The sequence below is a fragment of the Crassostrea angulata genome, chromosome 4, assembly GCF_025612915.1.
Source record: "Crassostrea angulata isolate pt1a10 chromosome 4, ASM2561291v2, whole genome shotgun sequence".
NCBI classification, from domain to species: domain Eukaryota; kingdom Metazoa; phylum Mollusca; class Bivalvia; order Ostreida; family Ostreidae; genus Magallana; species Magallana angulata.
Genome location: NC_069114.1, coordinates 41,976,675 through 41,992,813, shown reverse-complemented (window position 1 = coordinate 41,992,813; position 16,139 = coordinate 41,976,675). Strand labels below are relative to the sequence as shown.

General features: G+C 33.6%; 1 pseudogene; it reads left to right on the top strand.

Annotated features, from left to right (window-relative positions):
* Positions 1-1,647: 1,647 nt before the first annotated feature.
* On the top strand, positions 1,648-15,718 carry LOC128180795 (monocarboxylate transporter 12-like; annotated as a pseudogene).
* Positions 15,719-16,139: the final 421 nt, after the last annotated feature.

Below are 16,139 nucleotides of genomic sequence, written 5' to 3'. Positions count from 1 at the left end.
ATTCCCTGTATATACCTGCATGAGGCGTGGTCAACAAAGAGAGCCCGCGAGCGCTCGCCAAAATTTGTGTTGCTGGTAGGCTTTAGGGAGAGGGCTCGCGAACACTCGCTCTACTGAAAACGCCATTGATTATTTTTAATGATATCATTAACCAGTACGTGTTTATCAGTTGCGCATAATTATGCCTTACGCAATACTAATTTGTATCATGTACCATTTGCATATACATACTAGCTGTAATAGCTTTTTACTAACAACAATAACATTTGTAAGTTTGGGATCAATTTTTCAGATAGCCTGAAATCTGCTACAAGTCCATCAAATTTTAAGCAAAGAACGAAAGACAGAAGTTCAAAAGATAAAACAAAAGCCAAATTATAGATATGGACAAAGACAGCTAAACATATTCCATTATCAGCTTAGAAGTTTTCAAGTAATCTTATTGCAGATTTGTTCAAACATAATTTAACCGATTCATCTAAATGTTGTAAATGTTGTTACTCTAATAAAGATTGTATTCGTCTCTTTCTTCAATGTCCATGTTACAGTTTTACCAGAAAGTATCTGATTGGATATATGAATAATCATGACATATCAATAGATGTTAATATTGAATAATTTGGCAATAATTGTCTATCCCTTGATGAAAATGTGTTATTATTTTTTAAAACCAAATTCCTTATTTTATGAAACACACAAAAAGATTTTAGAATGTACAATCGTATAGTTTAATAATATACTGTATGCAGGGTTATTTTCGCTTCGTGTAATTTTCGCCCATCTGCACTTGCAGACAGTTTTGCCCCGTCACGAATTCACCCAGATACAGTTGTGTTTAGAGAGATATATTTTGAAACACTGGAATTCGCCCATTCTTAAATTCGCGCCTACTTACAAGAAGGGCGACAGGGGCGAAAATAAAACGGGGGCGAATATTTCCCTGTATACAGTATGTTCTTGTATGTAACTTTAACGTACAGGTATACATAATTTTGAGCATGTTATATACCCCCCCCCCCCCGATATTTCCTCCTTTGATTTTCTAACTGTAACTGATTGTTATTCTATATTTCATTTTTTATATAACACTTTTACATTCTGTAATGTCTTTATAGATTATTTAAAAGGTCTTTGTAAAACTACAAATATATATATAATACTATTGTTATATCTGTACCTTGATCTCTAAGGAAGAACTAATATGGGCTACACTGTCTGCTGTTTAGTGAATCCATGTTCACTGTATATACTTTAATATATATGTATATACATGTATTATGAATAAAATACTTTTCAAACTTGAGAAACAAAACAAAGTCAGTATTTATTAGATCTTTTCAAAATCGATCAAGAGTGACTTTAGAACAATTCTTTAAAAAAAGATTGAATGTATACTAGTAATATGAGGGAAAATTTTAGGCTAAGTTAAGTGGTGTGAAATTAATTTGCTTTAGATGATTTATACAGTTATATGTTGTTAATTATTTATTAAAACTAGTTAACAGCTTGAGCAAAGTTGGTACTCATATGAGCAATGTAGCCCATAGGCCTGCATGGAACCAAAACCGATATCGGCTCCTAGTTTTACCGTGTTTAGAATCACGTTTACGGTTAAATGCCAAATATTAATAAATTATTTATTGAATTATTTAATGGCTATAACGTTAGATAATATGCACTTTATATGAATTATTTTAAGTAATAAATTTTTTATTGTAAAGTCTTCAAGAGAAGTCCATGGTAAAGTGGCAACTATTTTGCGACAACCTCATGTCGGTGCGTCTGAAACAGCTGACGAAATCTTACTTGAATTCGATCGATGATCAATTTGTGCTAGGCTACTGTTTTATAGGATGGCAGTTGATTCAAGAAACAGAACATGTTGGTTTTGTTTATTATAAAGGTAAAGATGCTTATAAACACCATGCAAACAGTTTCTAGAATATTGTCACGGGTCTATCAGACAGGCTTTTTAATTGATGCCCTGGTTATAATATATAGAGATCTACCCGGTAACTAGCATACAACCAATTCTCACCAAGTGCCATTTCTTGGCAGTGCACTGTTACCTCAATTTATCAACACATAAAAGTATATATGAAAAATTTAATTAATGCACTGTTCAAAGAGAAATGTTACTTGGGGAGAATTGATCACACACCAGTAGAGTAATAGTCTGTCCCAATTTTTAAATCACTTCTAATGCAATAAGATGTATATCTTGAGCAAACAATTTAAGAATATAAAAGCAAATTTTTCAGAATTATAAACGTAAACATATTTCTATGTCTGTAATAATTCATGCAACATGCAGTCATTAATTTACAACCTGTAGTTCATAAGAAAGTGTGATGATCATTGTGACATAAAAAAATCTTACCTCTTCACCTGTTAAATAAATCACTCAGATTAATGAATGTTTTGCTCTTCTATAGGTTCATATCAGGAAAGATATTTGCAAATGTAAATACCTTCACAGGTGAAGATAAAAGTTCTAATACCAAGCTGATTTGTTTCTCAGCTAAGGAACAAGAATAGTTTGAATTCTCCTTCCTGGAAAATTCAACAATTCAAATTCCAGTAAAGTGACTGAAAATAGAATAATGGAACCCCAAGCCCCCCCCCCCCCCCCCCCAATACAGTGCCAGGATACTCATGATTATTCTTAACTGACCCCCACCCCCTCCCCAGATCAGTCTGGGTCTGAACACATGCACGAGAATTGGTTTTCTAAGAAATTACAATGAATTTGAAATAGCATATATGTATTTATGTTTTACAGTGCTGCCATTGTGGTGAGCACAGCAAGAATTACACATGCCTTGCATCATTGTCAACTTATTATTTATATTTAATAGTTATCAAATAATATCAAAGAATTTGAGAGAGAGAGAGAGAGAGAGAGAGAGAGAGAGAGAGAGAGAGAGAGAGAGAACATTTCAATAAATAAATCATAATGGTTTGACAATATGCAATATCTGTATAGATTTTTCAACTGTCTGTTTTTTCTCTTAGTTCTTTTATTTAATTCAAAATGACCTATTTTTTTATGTTCCCTACTTAATATACTTACTGTTCATGCATGCAAAATTAGCTTAAAATTGGATCGATATGACAGTAAAGTATGCCTCTTGCTAGTATATATATAATCTCTCTATCAAAAAAAAAAAAAAAAATTAAAAACATCATCTGAGGCAGGTATCGCAGTCTATACTTAAATTGCTAGTACACGCATTATAAATATTTGAATCATCTCTAAATTTATTGCGGGAAATTGAGTGCGAGATCACGGTGATTTCATACGTTAAAATATAGAATCATTTGTTTACGTATCTTAATTAACTCAGTATACGAAGCCGAAGGAATGTAAACATGTGAAAAGTCTTTTGGGTCTCACCAAAGCTTGTGCGGTCTGCAAAACGTGACTGTATTAAAACCTCAAGGCACCATAAATTACAAGTTAAATGTTAGCCATTTTTGGCATAGCACCACAGGAGAAAACATTAGAGAGCATTATGGGATGTAGACAAAAAAATGTTCTTGATGAATCTGTAGGTTTAGCTTGATATTTTTCCCACCCACACAGGTTTTAAGAGCTCGCTTCACTCGCTTTTAAAGGCGCATGGTCATGATTTTGGTCAGATTTTATTTTTCTATTTTTATTGTTTACAATGCTTTAGTATTGATGCATTTCTGATGATCAACCAAAGTTTGTCAGGGTTGGTTGTAAAGTTAAAACCAAGATACAGAGCTTACAGCTCACTGGTTTTTAGACAAGGCTCGTGCCATGTTTTTGTTTACATTGGTTCAATTTACATGTAAAAGTTTTTTTAAGCTTATTTTTGTATCTGCTTATTCATTTTGAATATTTATGAATATTTCCTCTAGCATTTATCACATTCATTTTAAGTCTAAACCTGGAATTTTCTTCTAATATTCAAAATTTTAAAACAAAAACATGACCTTAGCTTTGTTTACATAACAAAGAATTGTGAGCTCTGGATCTGGCCTACAACTTGATGACTGACACCCACATTTTGGTTGGCTATCATGAATGCTTAATTAAAGCATTGCACATAAACATAAAAAACAGGAAATATATGTTGACTAAAATCGTGAATATGCCCCTTTAAGTGGATACATTTTGTTTTGTGTGCAATTTCATGTGTTAAGTTGGGATTTCCTCCTCACTTCCCTGGTTATCTTTTACCTATTCTATTCCTCTTGAGGTGAATGAAAAGCCATTTAGAATTAAGTTAACCCATACATGTACAAGTGTCATACAATCAGAAGCTTGACAGTCTCAGTATCCAGAAATTTGTGATTACAGCATAGCATTGATTTCACAAGTATAATATACACAATATAATCAATATTTTGTGTTAACAGTGAAGTGATTTGGTAAATATTTGGCCTTGACCTTTTGAGTTACTGGAGTTCTCTAATGCATTTATTTTTATTTTGTAAACAATTGAAACTCACAAAGGCATGTTATTGCTGAGGGTTGAAAATTTCTTTCAAGATAGACTTTATATGTATGGTAACATTCAATTTCAAGGTCATTTGAATTTCAAGGTCATATGTCAAGTTCAAATGAGCATTTCTGTTATCTTGGGTAAATATTCATTAAACAGAAATGCTGTAGATTGGAGATATCAACATAAGGATTATAATAATTACAAACATCATAATTTGATCTTTGAATAAGAGAGAGAGAGAGAGAGAGAGAGAGAGAGAGAGAGAGAGAGAGAGAGAGACTGACAGACAGACAGAAGAGGAAGTGTTTTTTATTTCATTAGGTATCAAACTTTTCTTTTCTTATAAGAAGTACATTTGGTTTATGCACATTATAAAAGAGTTTTAATTGTGAAATAAGACATAAACATTTTATAGAGGCTTTGAAGAAAATGTTACATACTCTACATAAAATTCCTTAAAATCTGAAATGTACAGGTAAAAAGATGTATCAAATCAATAATAGTGTCATTATGTATTTAGCCTTAGTTCATTTTCTAGATCTTGACCTTAAACACTAAAATGTACTTTCCAATTTTACAGGGTTAGATATTCAGAAGAGTTTGTTCAAACCAAGAATGCCATGGATTGAAAGTCTAGGAGGAAATTGAATCTGAAAATACGTGATACAGGGTAAAATGTTATTGCTTTGGATGATCTATGCTTGAAATCCATACTTTTTAACACTGATATTTTTTCGGAAAGTCCCATGATAAAATGTTTATAAAAAGATTATTTATTATTATCTTTTTAAATGTCATTGATCATGAAATATTCTTACCTGCTGTAATTTTTCTCTTAAGTAAACAGATTGCTTGTCTCCCAAAAGAGGCGATAGATCTTGACAGGTAAGTTAAAGAATTTAAAGACCATGTTTTATTTTTGAACTTTGATGCAATATGTATTTGAACCAAAGTTTTCATAAAATTTGTATTGCGGTTTAATCATCAATTAAAATTCAAAGGTTACATTTACTTTCACTCCTCTTTGTGTCAAAAATGAAGATATCTGATTTTCAACTGTTTTACATGTGTCTTTCTGGGATGACAAAAGCTGAACCAACAAAAATAAATCATAAATGCATTAAAATGTCTTTGTCACCTATATTTTGTGACCTTTAAGTAAACACTGTGTATTGGAATTAGTGATTGTGCCCTGTGTCTGTAAGCAAGTGCATATATATATTATGTTACACTCTTTAAATCACACCAATCCCACACCAATGACCCCTTCGCGCTAACATCCGTGCCAACGAAAGATATTAATATAAGTTGTAGAACTTAAAATTGCTCATCAATCGTTGTAAAATAAATAAAGTTCAGTTTAAAAAAAAAAAATCACATGAGTCACTCAGGTAGCAAGGGACAGTTTCGGATAAAGTACACGTACCTGTCAATATTTTTGTAAAATTGAGAGTTGCGCATGCACTGTACTTGATGGCTTATGGGTGTTGCTAAAATTCATGAAATGATTTTTAATGATTATCATTAGTTAGAGGGGTGTCTCTTGTTGAAATTGATATGCAATATATGTAGGCCCCATATGTTAGGTACATGTACATGAGAATCAGAAGTAAAATGCGAAACCTGCGGCTATGACTGTTGTGTTGACTTTACACAGTGAAATTGCAAGTTACAGACGGGAGGTAAAATAACACAAAAGTAGGTGGATGGGACATTGTAAACTATACACCGGTAAGTTTCTGACATGTGATAGTGCAACATGCACTTGGTACGGAAGGTCAACCCTCTGCAAGGAATTAGCTGGGGGAGGTCTAAAAAGCTGAAAAATCATGAAAAATTAACAAAATATGAAAGGGTCAAAATGTCAGGTTTTGACTAATAATTTTCTTCGGAAATTGGTGATTGGCCTTAGAAAGAGTGAATTAAAGGTATTTGTGCTGAATGGGAACTGAGGAAAGTCTATAGTTACAAAGTTCCGAAGACATGCATCCCTTGGCTACAATGAATTGTATAAAAAAAACTGTCCCGTGCCACCTCAGGTGACCTATTGCCATTGATCTTTGTCCGTTGTTGTGCATCGTCAGTTAACAATTTTACATTTTTAACTTCTTTTTGAAAAATACAAGGTCATTTGTTATGATTTTTGGTTTGAAGCATCGAAAGGTTAAGAGGAATTTAAATTTTGAAATTTATGACCTTACCTTGGGGCCCTATGGGTAGGTCAAATATGCAGAAGAAATGGCCAAATTAAAAAAAAAATCTTCTCTACTCCCACACATTTGAAAAAAAGCATCTAAATGCATGATTATAATGTTTATGAAATCCTCTGACTACCAAATTTATGAATTTCATGGCCCCTGGGTAAGGGGCTCAGACCCTAGGGGGTCCAATATGGCCATATTATGAACATGTATTGAATCTTAGAAATCTTCTTCAATTCAAGAAAAACTATTGCATGATTATAATATAAATGCCGCCTTCTATCAAAAACGGAATTGTTATATTCCTGGCCTGTGGGTAAGAGTTTCAGGCCCTTGGGTGGGGCCAATATGGCCATATAGTGAACAAATCTCACAACATTTTCAGATACAAACTTTTAAAGGCCTGCAGGTCCCTTTTTACCAAAAGTTTACAATTTTTGGCCTCTGGAGCTTGGGTATAGATAATCCAAGATTCCTTTAACTCTTGCCCCCTTTTATGATTTAATGTTTGCAACCATCCAAAATGAAGCTTTAATTGCAAAGTTTTTGAAATTTGAGGTTTATCTACAGGCTATGGTACTCAGATGACTGTGAAGGTTTGTGTGCTTCTTGTTTATTTGTAATAACCTGCATACTTAACTTTTAACTTAATAGATTACACAGGAGTCTGTATGGTTTTTAGCTCACCGAGACGAAGTCAGGGGAAGCTTATGCTATACCCCCGGCGTCGGCGTCTGGACCTGGTGATAGTTTTTGTTGCAGGTCCTGTATTTAAGTTATTACTTGTCCTATCTTCACCAAACGTGCATGGATGATGCATCTGGACCTACTTATGGACTTGAAAGACTTGGAATCTGAACCTGAATCCTGAATTTCAGATTTTGGAGCAGGTTAAAGTTTTTGGTGCAGGTGCCCTTTGATAGCAATATCTAAGTTACTGGTCCTAACGTCACCAAACTTGCATGGATGGTGGGTCTTATGATACTGATGCACCAGACAGGCTTGAGTGCTGAATCCGAGCCATAGGTTTCAGATGCTGAAGAAGGTTAAAGTTTTTAGATCTGGTTAAAGTTTTTGGAGCAGGTGCCCTCTGATGATTATATCATAGTTTCTACTGGTCTTAACTTCACCAAACTTGCATGGACGGTGCATCTTATGATATTGATTCACCAGACAGGCTTGAGTGCTGAATCTGAGTCATAGGTTTCAGATGCTGAAGAAGGTTAAAGTTTTTAGATCTGGTTAAAGTTTTTGGAGCAGGTGCCCTCTGATGATTATATCATAGTTTCTACTGGTCTTAACTTCACCAAACTTGCATCGACGGTGCATCTTTTGATATTGATTCACCAGACAGGCTTGAATGCTAAATCTGAGTCATAGGTTTCAGATGATGGATAAGGTTAAGTATTTTGGAACAGGTCACATTTTTAATAAATAGCAGTACTATTTTAAACTTGCATAGTTGATTAAACTATAATATAAATGAATCGCAGAGGTAGCTTCGGATCTCCATTATCAAGGATGCTAAAAAATATATCTTAGTTATTACAGGTCCTAACTTCACCAAACTTGCATGGATGGTGGGTCTTATGATACTGATGCACCAGACAGGCTTGAGTGCTGAATCTGAGCCATAGGTTTCAGATGCTGAAGAAGGTTAAAGTTTTTAGATCTGGTTAAAGTTTTTGGAGCAGGTGCCCTCTGATGATTATATCATAGTTTCTACTGGTCTTAACTTCACCAAACTTGCATGGACGGTGCATCTTATGATATTGATTCACCAGACAGGCTTGAGTGCTGAATCTGAGTCATAGGTTTCAGATGCTGAAGAAGGTTAAAGTTTTTAGATCTGGTTAAAGTTTTTGGAGCAGGTGCCCTCTGATGATTATATCATAGTTTCTACTGGTCTTAACTTCACCAAACTTGCATCGACGGTGCATCTTTTGATATTGATTCACCAGACAGGCTTGAATGCTAAATCTGAGTCATAGGTTTCAGATGATGGATAAGGTTAAGTATTTTGGAACAGGTCACATTTTTAATAAATAGCAGTACTATTTTAAACTTGCATAGTTGATTAAACTATAATATAAATGAATCGCAGAGGTAGCTTCGGATCTCCATTATCAAGGATGCTAAAAAATATATCTTAGTTATTACAGGTCCTAACTTCACCAAACTTGCATGGATGGTGTGTCTTATGATACTGATGCACCTGACAGGCATGGATGCTGAGTCTGACTCATAGGCTTCGGATGCTGGAGGAGGTTTAGTTTTTTAGAACAGGTCACATTATAGATAATAGCTTGCACAGTTGATTTAACAATAATATAAATGATACGTAGTTTACTTCTAAGAATTTATTAAGTTTAAATTATTTGATGCATTCATGCATATTACAGGTCAAATGGTTTATAATTGTGTGAGCGAAAATGACAAACAAAATCAAATTATATTGTATCATATGATCCAATATCATATTATGTATCAAATATAATACAGTATCATTTAATATACTATACAATATGAATTCATGATGTACAATATTGTGATGTATTATGTGATATGATATTGTATCATATAATAATATATTGTATCATATATTATGTATTATGATATTGTATTATGCGATCAAATACAATAATGTAAAACACAATACAATGTCATATCATGTGTTACAGTATCATATTTCATCATTATTTATTAAAGTATTTTATTGTATTATATAATATATTGTGTGTATGATAGGATGCAATAATGTATTTTGTATTACATGTATTGTATTGATAAACATTGTATCTTAAAATACCGTAAGAAATGAACATATGTTTATCGTACAATTTTTTAGCAGATGACAAACGATATTGTGTCAAAACAGTATCCATGACTATCCAAGATCATAAAGTATGATTTTCATATAATATGATAAAGGTGGTCTCATACAGGTGATGCCTCATAAGGGTGATGCCTCGTCTTGGTGAGCTTTATAATCTGTGATTATGTATGTTTAGAATTTATGTCTGGTAATTTATGAAACTCTTGTTGATAGTAGGATGCAAAAGGAGAAAAATCATGTCCATGGAGTCAATGAAAACCTGGACAAAGGTCAAGAGTCAGGGGTCAAGGACACTCCCCTAGTTTATGATGTTCCAGTGGACCATGGCTGGGCCTGGGTCATTTTATTCAGTAAGTACATAAATGTTTGTATCTCTGACAATATCACTCAGCGTTCATTCAGTATTTCTATCATTGGCTTTGTTGAACCCACAGTTTTGATTGAACAGGTCACATCTAATGGCCCAAAGCTGGAATCTCTCAGATATCTATATGTCTGGCCCCCTCCTACTGATTCAGACAGCTGTTGAAACTTGTATGTAGTCTGAAGTTAAATTTGTTCCACAATTCTTTTGTAATTTAATATATACATCATATATTAAACAAACTTGTAGTACTTTATTCAATAAAACTTCAATACATTAGATTTGATTGCTCTTTTGGCCCTCTACATTATCTCTAATTAATATTGTCACACAAACTGCTTCCATTTGTTCACTGTTTTCAGGTACTGCCACTATCTCCCTTTTTGTGATTGGAGGGATTAAATCCTTTGGGGTCCTATTGTTGGAGTTTGGCAAGGTTTACCAGATTCCCAAAAGTCAGCTGACTGTTATTCAGTCCATCACTGGCTTCTTCTTTCTCTCACTCAGTAAGTTCAAGATCTAAACCTAGAAATGATTTGGTTGCTGTTTAAAGCTGGCACTTCTTCAGCTATACAGTATTCAAAATCATTAATCTTAACAGACACAGTTGAATCAATCAAATTTATGTGGTCAAATTTTTTGTGGATTGCCAATTTTTTAATAAATTCATGAAATTGCTTCTTTATAGAATGAATAAAGACTGTGTTTATTGATTTGTTGTGGACATTTGTTTGTGATAAAAGGTACCAACATAATCCAAGAAAAAGGGCCAAAACAAATATTAATGATTCCAGACTAGATGCACAATTTGATAAAGAGATTTTATTCTATTCAGTTTTGTTGTCCACAGGGTGTTAGTTGATTTTGATCAGTGAAGTCCTGTAGAGCTCTCTTAAATAAATGATCACCCACAAAATCCAAGAAAAATAATCCGGGTCCCTAATGAATATTTCAATGACTCCAGTGTAGGTGTCGACACTATACACAGGAATCAACAACGAGATTTTGATTTTAATTCAAATTCTGTAGAGCCCCAGATTTGTACATGTATCTGACAAATATACATATTTCACTTCAGGTCCCTTTTCCAATTGGTTATGCGATCGGTATACTCACCAGAGAGTTATTTTTGTTGGAGGTCTGTTGACAAGCTCAGGATTAGTTCTCAGTTCCTTTGCACCTTCCATAGAAGTCATGTACTTTACTTATGGGGTACTCACAGGTAAGCTAGTGTTTTAAGGGTAGTAAACCTCTGATAAGAGAGATAAATTCTGTTACAGTTAAAAAAATTCAAAAATATTAGAATATTTGTTTAATCAGTTTTCAGTTACTTAAAGGTACAAAATTTCCAGGTATGTAATGTATATTAATGTCTAGTATATCCTAAAAAATCAACAATTGCCTTCTTGCATTGATTAAACCCGAAAGTAGGTCATTATATAACATTTATGAATAAGTTATCTTGTTATGTCACGAATAAGATAATTTTATTATTATGCCCTGAAAATTGCTGAATCCCACCGGAAATAGTTATATTGCCCTCCCGAAAAAAGTTATATTTCACAGAAAATGGTTATATTGCCCTCCCAAAACTGTTATATCACCCTCGTGTGCAATCATTTTGCATATTAATTACATCGGGTTCGAAATTTAGCTAAGCAAACAGTTCCTCGAAAAAAAATGTCATGACAGTGTCTGCTGTTCAGAGAAACTTACTTTAATTTTTTAATTGCTTTCTCGCACTGATTAAAGGGGCATGGTCACGATATTGGTCAAATTCTATTTTTCTGTTTTAATTATTTACAATGCCTTAGGAATGCATTTCTAATGATCAAATGAAATTTGAGAGTCGTTTGTTAAGTTACAAGCAAGCTACAGAGCTCACAATTCTTTATCATGTAAACAAGGCTTGTGCCCTGTTTTTGTTTTAATAGGTTCAATATACCAGTAACAATCTTTTTCAAGCGGATTTGTCTATTTTCTTATTCATTTAAAAGCATAAATAAACAGATCCTAATGTTTAACACATGCATTTTACATCTAAAATTGGAATTTATACTTTAGCATTCAAAATGTAAACAAATGCTTTGTTTATATAGCAATGTAACTCGCTTATAACTCAGCGAAGGACACTTAAATTTTGGTTGCCTATTTAAAATGACTTACTGAAGCATTCTAAATATTAAAATCAAAAAAATCTTTTTTGACCAAAATTGTGACCATGCCCCTTTAAACCCAAAAGTAGGTCATTATATCTTACCATGGTCCCAATCTACAGCAATTAGAATAATTATCCTATTTGTGAAATTGCTCCTCTACAATACACTGTTGTATAGCTTATCATAGCAGTGGAATGTAATATTTTTACTGCATTGTCTGTATAGCTTGAGTGTCATGGTGGCTCTCTTGTGTTGTAGGTTTTGGCTTTGGACTCAGCTTTCCACCAAGTGTTGTCATCAGTACACGTCAATTCAACAAAAGAAGAGGAATGGCAAATGGAATTAACATGGCAGGGGCTGCAATGGGTGGTATATGTGTGCCGATTCTGATGCAGGTTCTGATTGATAACTATGGTTTAAAGGGTTGTATGCTGATTTTAGGAGCAATCATGGGACATATATGCCCATGTGCTTTATTGCTTAGACCAGCGCATAAGTATCCACTAGTACAGAAAGAGGCTGAGCAACTGCTTCCAGATGAAAACTTTGAGAACAATATGGATAATCATCACAGGTCTCATGAAATGACAGAAAAAGGATTACCAGAAGATAAAGATTCAAATACAAAGGATGCTCAGATTGGAGGCTTAAATGTAGACCATGAAGTTAGAGTACAACTGATAAAGAATTCAGAGTGTCCAAGTAGCGTAGTGGTCAATGCACTCGCTTGTCACCGCTGCGACCCGAGTTCGATTCCCGTGATCGACAGTGGTGGTATGTGATAGGGTATGGTGGTCGCCCGCTTGGACACGTGGGTTCTCTCCGGGCACTCCGGCTTCTTCCCACACCAATGACCCCCTCGCGCTAACATCCGTGCCAACGAGAGATATTAATATAAGTTGTAGAACTTGTTTATCAATCGTTGTAAAATAAATAAAGTTTAGTTTTTTTTAATTCAGAGTACAATAGCCAGTCTTCTCCTACATACAGACGACACCACAAAGCATCTGAGAGTGGTTCATTGGGGGCTAGTATCACTGCAATATCATCTATTTCTCTATCCAGTCAAAATATTCCAAAGGAGGTTATGCTTGTAGAAGAGATTTCTCCCTCAAGTCCCAAGGCACAAAAAAACAAGCTCGTCACTTGCTGTAAATTTTTCCAAAACTTAGATTTCAGCCTGTTCAGAAGTGTAAATTTTAATTTGCTAATGTTGTGCTTTTTCTTTCTGATATACAGCTATCACTCTATTTTTATTATTCTCCCATCTTATGGGCGAGAGCAAGGCCTTACAATCCATCAGAGCATGTTTCTGATTCCTGCGTTTGGCAGCGTTGATGTCGTGGGTCGTTTAATCGCTGGGTTTATCAATGACAAATGCGTCATACGGAGAAAAGAGATTTTCACCCTGTACATCTTAATTCACGGTGTAGGATACCTCCTTATTCCAATGTTTAAGGATTTTATCAGCATTTTGTCTTGGTGTATGGCATTTGGAATTTTCACTGGAGGGTTCAACGGGACATTTGTGATCATACTTGTGGATTGTGTTGGGATAGAACAATTGTCAAGTGCCTGGGGCTTCGATTGTTTAGTTGTTTCAATCTCCTTGCTAATGAATCCAGTGCTTTCAGGTAAGATTTTTTGTATTTTTTGAAAAAAATTACTAATTCATCTCTAGATTACAATTTAAAAATTTTCTCTATGAAAAATGGCAGGTTTATGACAGATTATCAGATTCTGATTGTGTTAAAATGTTTATTAAGCTTATTTTGACCTTTTTGGGGGGTTAAAGGACTACAGTTAAATTCTACAACAGTTAACATGAATGAAAGAAATATTCAAACTTTGTAACTCACAATCAGGCTTGGGGTAATGCTAAATATAATGGTAATGCATTGCAATGCCACAAAATTAGCATTACAAGTAATGGTAATGTAATGCATTACTTTCCAAAATCTAGTGTAATGCTGGCATTACATGGCATTACTTTGCATTACTATGTTTTGTTTGCATTTATATTTTCAAAAAATTGTGATGAATAACTGAAATTGTATTTTATTAAAAATTGTTTTAAAGGAGGAAAATAATTCTTGAGATAAAAATATTTTAGTTGCATGATTAAGAAAAAACCTAAAAATCCATTCTTAAATTGTCAATATAACTAGCTATATAACAACTAACATTTTAAGAGTCACTCTTAAAATGTTAATTATGAAATTGTGTTGTTATATATAACACTCTGAGTGTTGTTATTAAGTCACAAGTTATAACAAAGCACAATTTAAATTTTAAACCAGCAGGGAAAATGTATAAACATTGCCATGCCTAATACTAGTAACTGAAGGAACGAGATATTTTCCTCAGAAGTTCGCAGAAATTTGACTATTTTAAATGTTTTGAGATGAATTTTAATGGCATTTTTCTTGTCCTTGATAGGTGTACTCAAAGACATTACTGGCTCCTGGTCAGCATCCATTAGAGTGGCTGGCTCCTTTGCCATCATTGCAGCCTCTCTTTTGGCTATAGAAAACGTCATAGCAAGAGGCCAGTGGAGGAAAAGCAACAGTGAAAAAGAAGTCCAATGTGATGAAAATGTTTCCTGAATTCTTTTTTTTTGCAAGGTGCCATGAAATAGACTTTTAGTTTATTATAAAACTGACGTTTTTTGTTGTTGATGATGTTTTTGTGCATGAGATTTTTTGGAATCACAATATTAATGTATTAATCAAAATTAACACAATCTTGTTGTTGTTGTTGCTGTTGTTGTCTTCAAGTTTTTGAATCACTATATTCTATGAGTATTTTTTGTATCCAATTGCAATTTAGAAAACAAAATTGCAATTTGTTATTTGTTAAGCATGCAGTAAGATTGTTTGAGTCTAATTTTTCATAAATCAATGCTCGCACGGGTAAATATTTTTTTTATATTTCATTGCACCACTTAAGATGTTTATTTTTAAGTAAAAGTAGTGCATGTATTATGTACACTCCAATTTTTTATCATTTCACAATTCCAAAATCATATAACATTGCGGTATTTTTAGTACTATTTGTTAAAATCGCTTCATTCACAGTTTTTGCTAATAGAATATCAGTCTGGGTATCATAATTTTCATTGACAACAACAGAAATATTCCAGTTCAAAAGAATTTTTTTATTTTATTTTTTGAGTCTGCCATTGAAATTACTCAGTGAGTGATTAAGTTGATTTTCCAAGATTCGAACAAAATATGTCTTATTAATGTGTAAATAAACTCTACTTATGTATGCTTCTAGATGAACCAGTAGAAATTCTTGGAGCACTATACAGTAAAACACGCTTATAACGAAGTGCCAGGAACTGGCGATTTCGCTTCGTTATAAACATAATTCATTATATCCGTCAAATGTACATCATGTTAATAAGGTCACGGGGAATAAAAATCACTTCGCTATAAGCGTTAATTCATTATAGGCGTGTTCGTTATAACCGTGTTTTACTGTATAAGCAAAAAGGAGATATATGATATTCAAATTAGTCTTCTTCTATGAATGCTATCTCTATCTATAAACAATTGAATGCACTCTCATGACCATTACATAGCTGCTTTTTCTTAACATGTATATGTTAAATTTTTATTATGACAATAGGAATACATATTGTTATCTAGTACTCGAAAATACACCATGAAGTTTGATCACTTGTTTTTGCATAATACAAAACTGTTGAATCTCACAAATACTAGTTTAAAAATATTCTTTACCAAAACATAATGTCTTGAGTAATAACTTTTTATTAGCTCACCTGAGCTGAAAGCTCAAGTGAGCTATTCTGATCACATTTTGTCCGTCGTCCGTCTGTCCGTCCGTCTGTCCGTCCGTCCGTCTGTCCGTCTGTAAACTTTTTACATTTTGAACTTCTTCTCTAAAACCGCTTATCCAATTTCAACCAAATTTGGCACAAATCATCCTTATGGGAGGGCGAATATAAATTGCAGAAATAAAAGTTTGATCTGTATTCAAAGCGGAGAAAACCTTGAAACTGTAGAAAAAGGGGGGTGCATTTTTAAAAATCTTCTTCTCAAGAACTACCGAGGCAAATTCAACATAGTTTAGCAT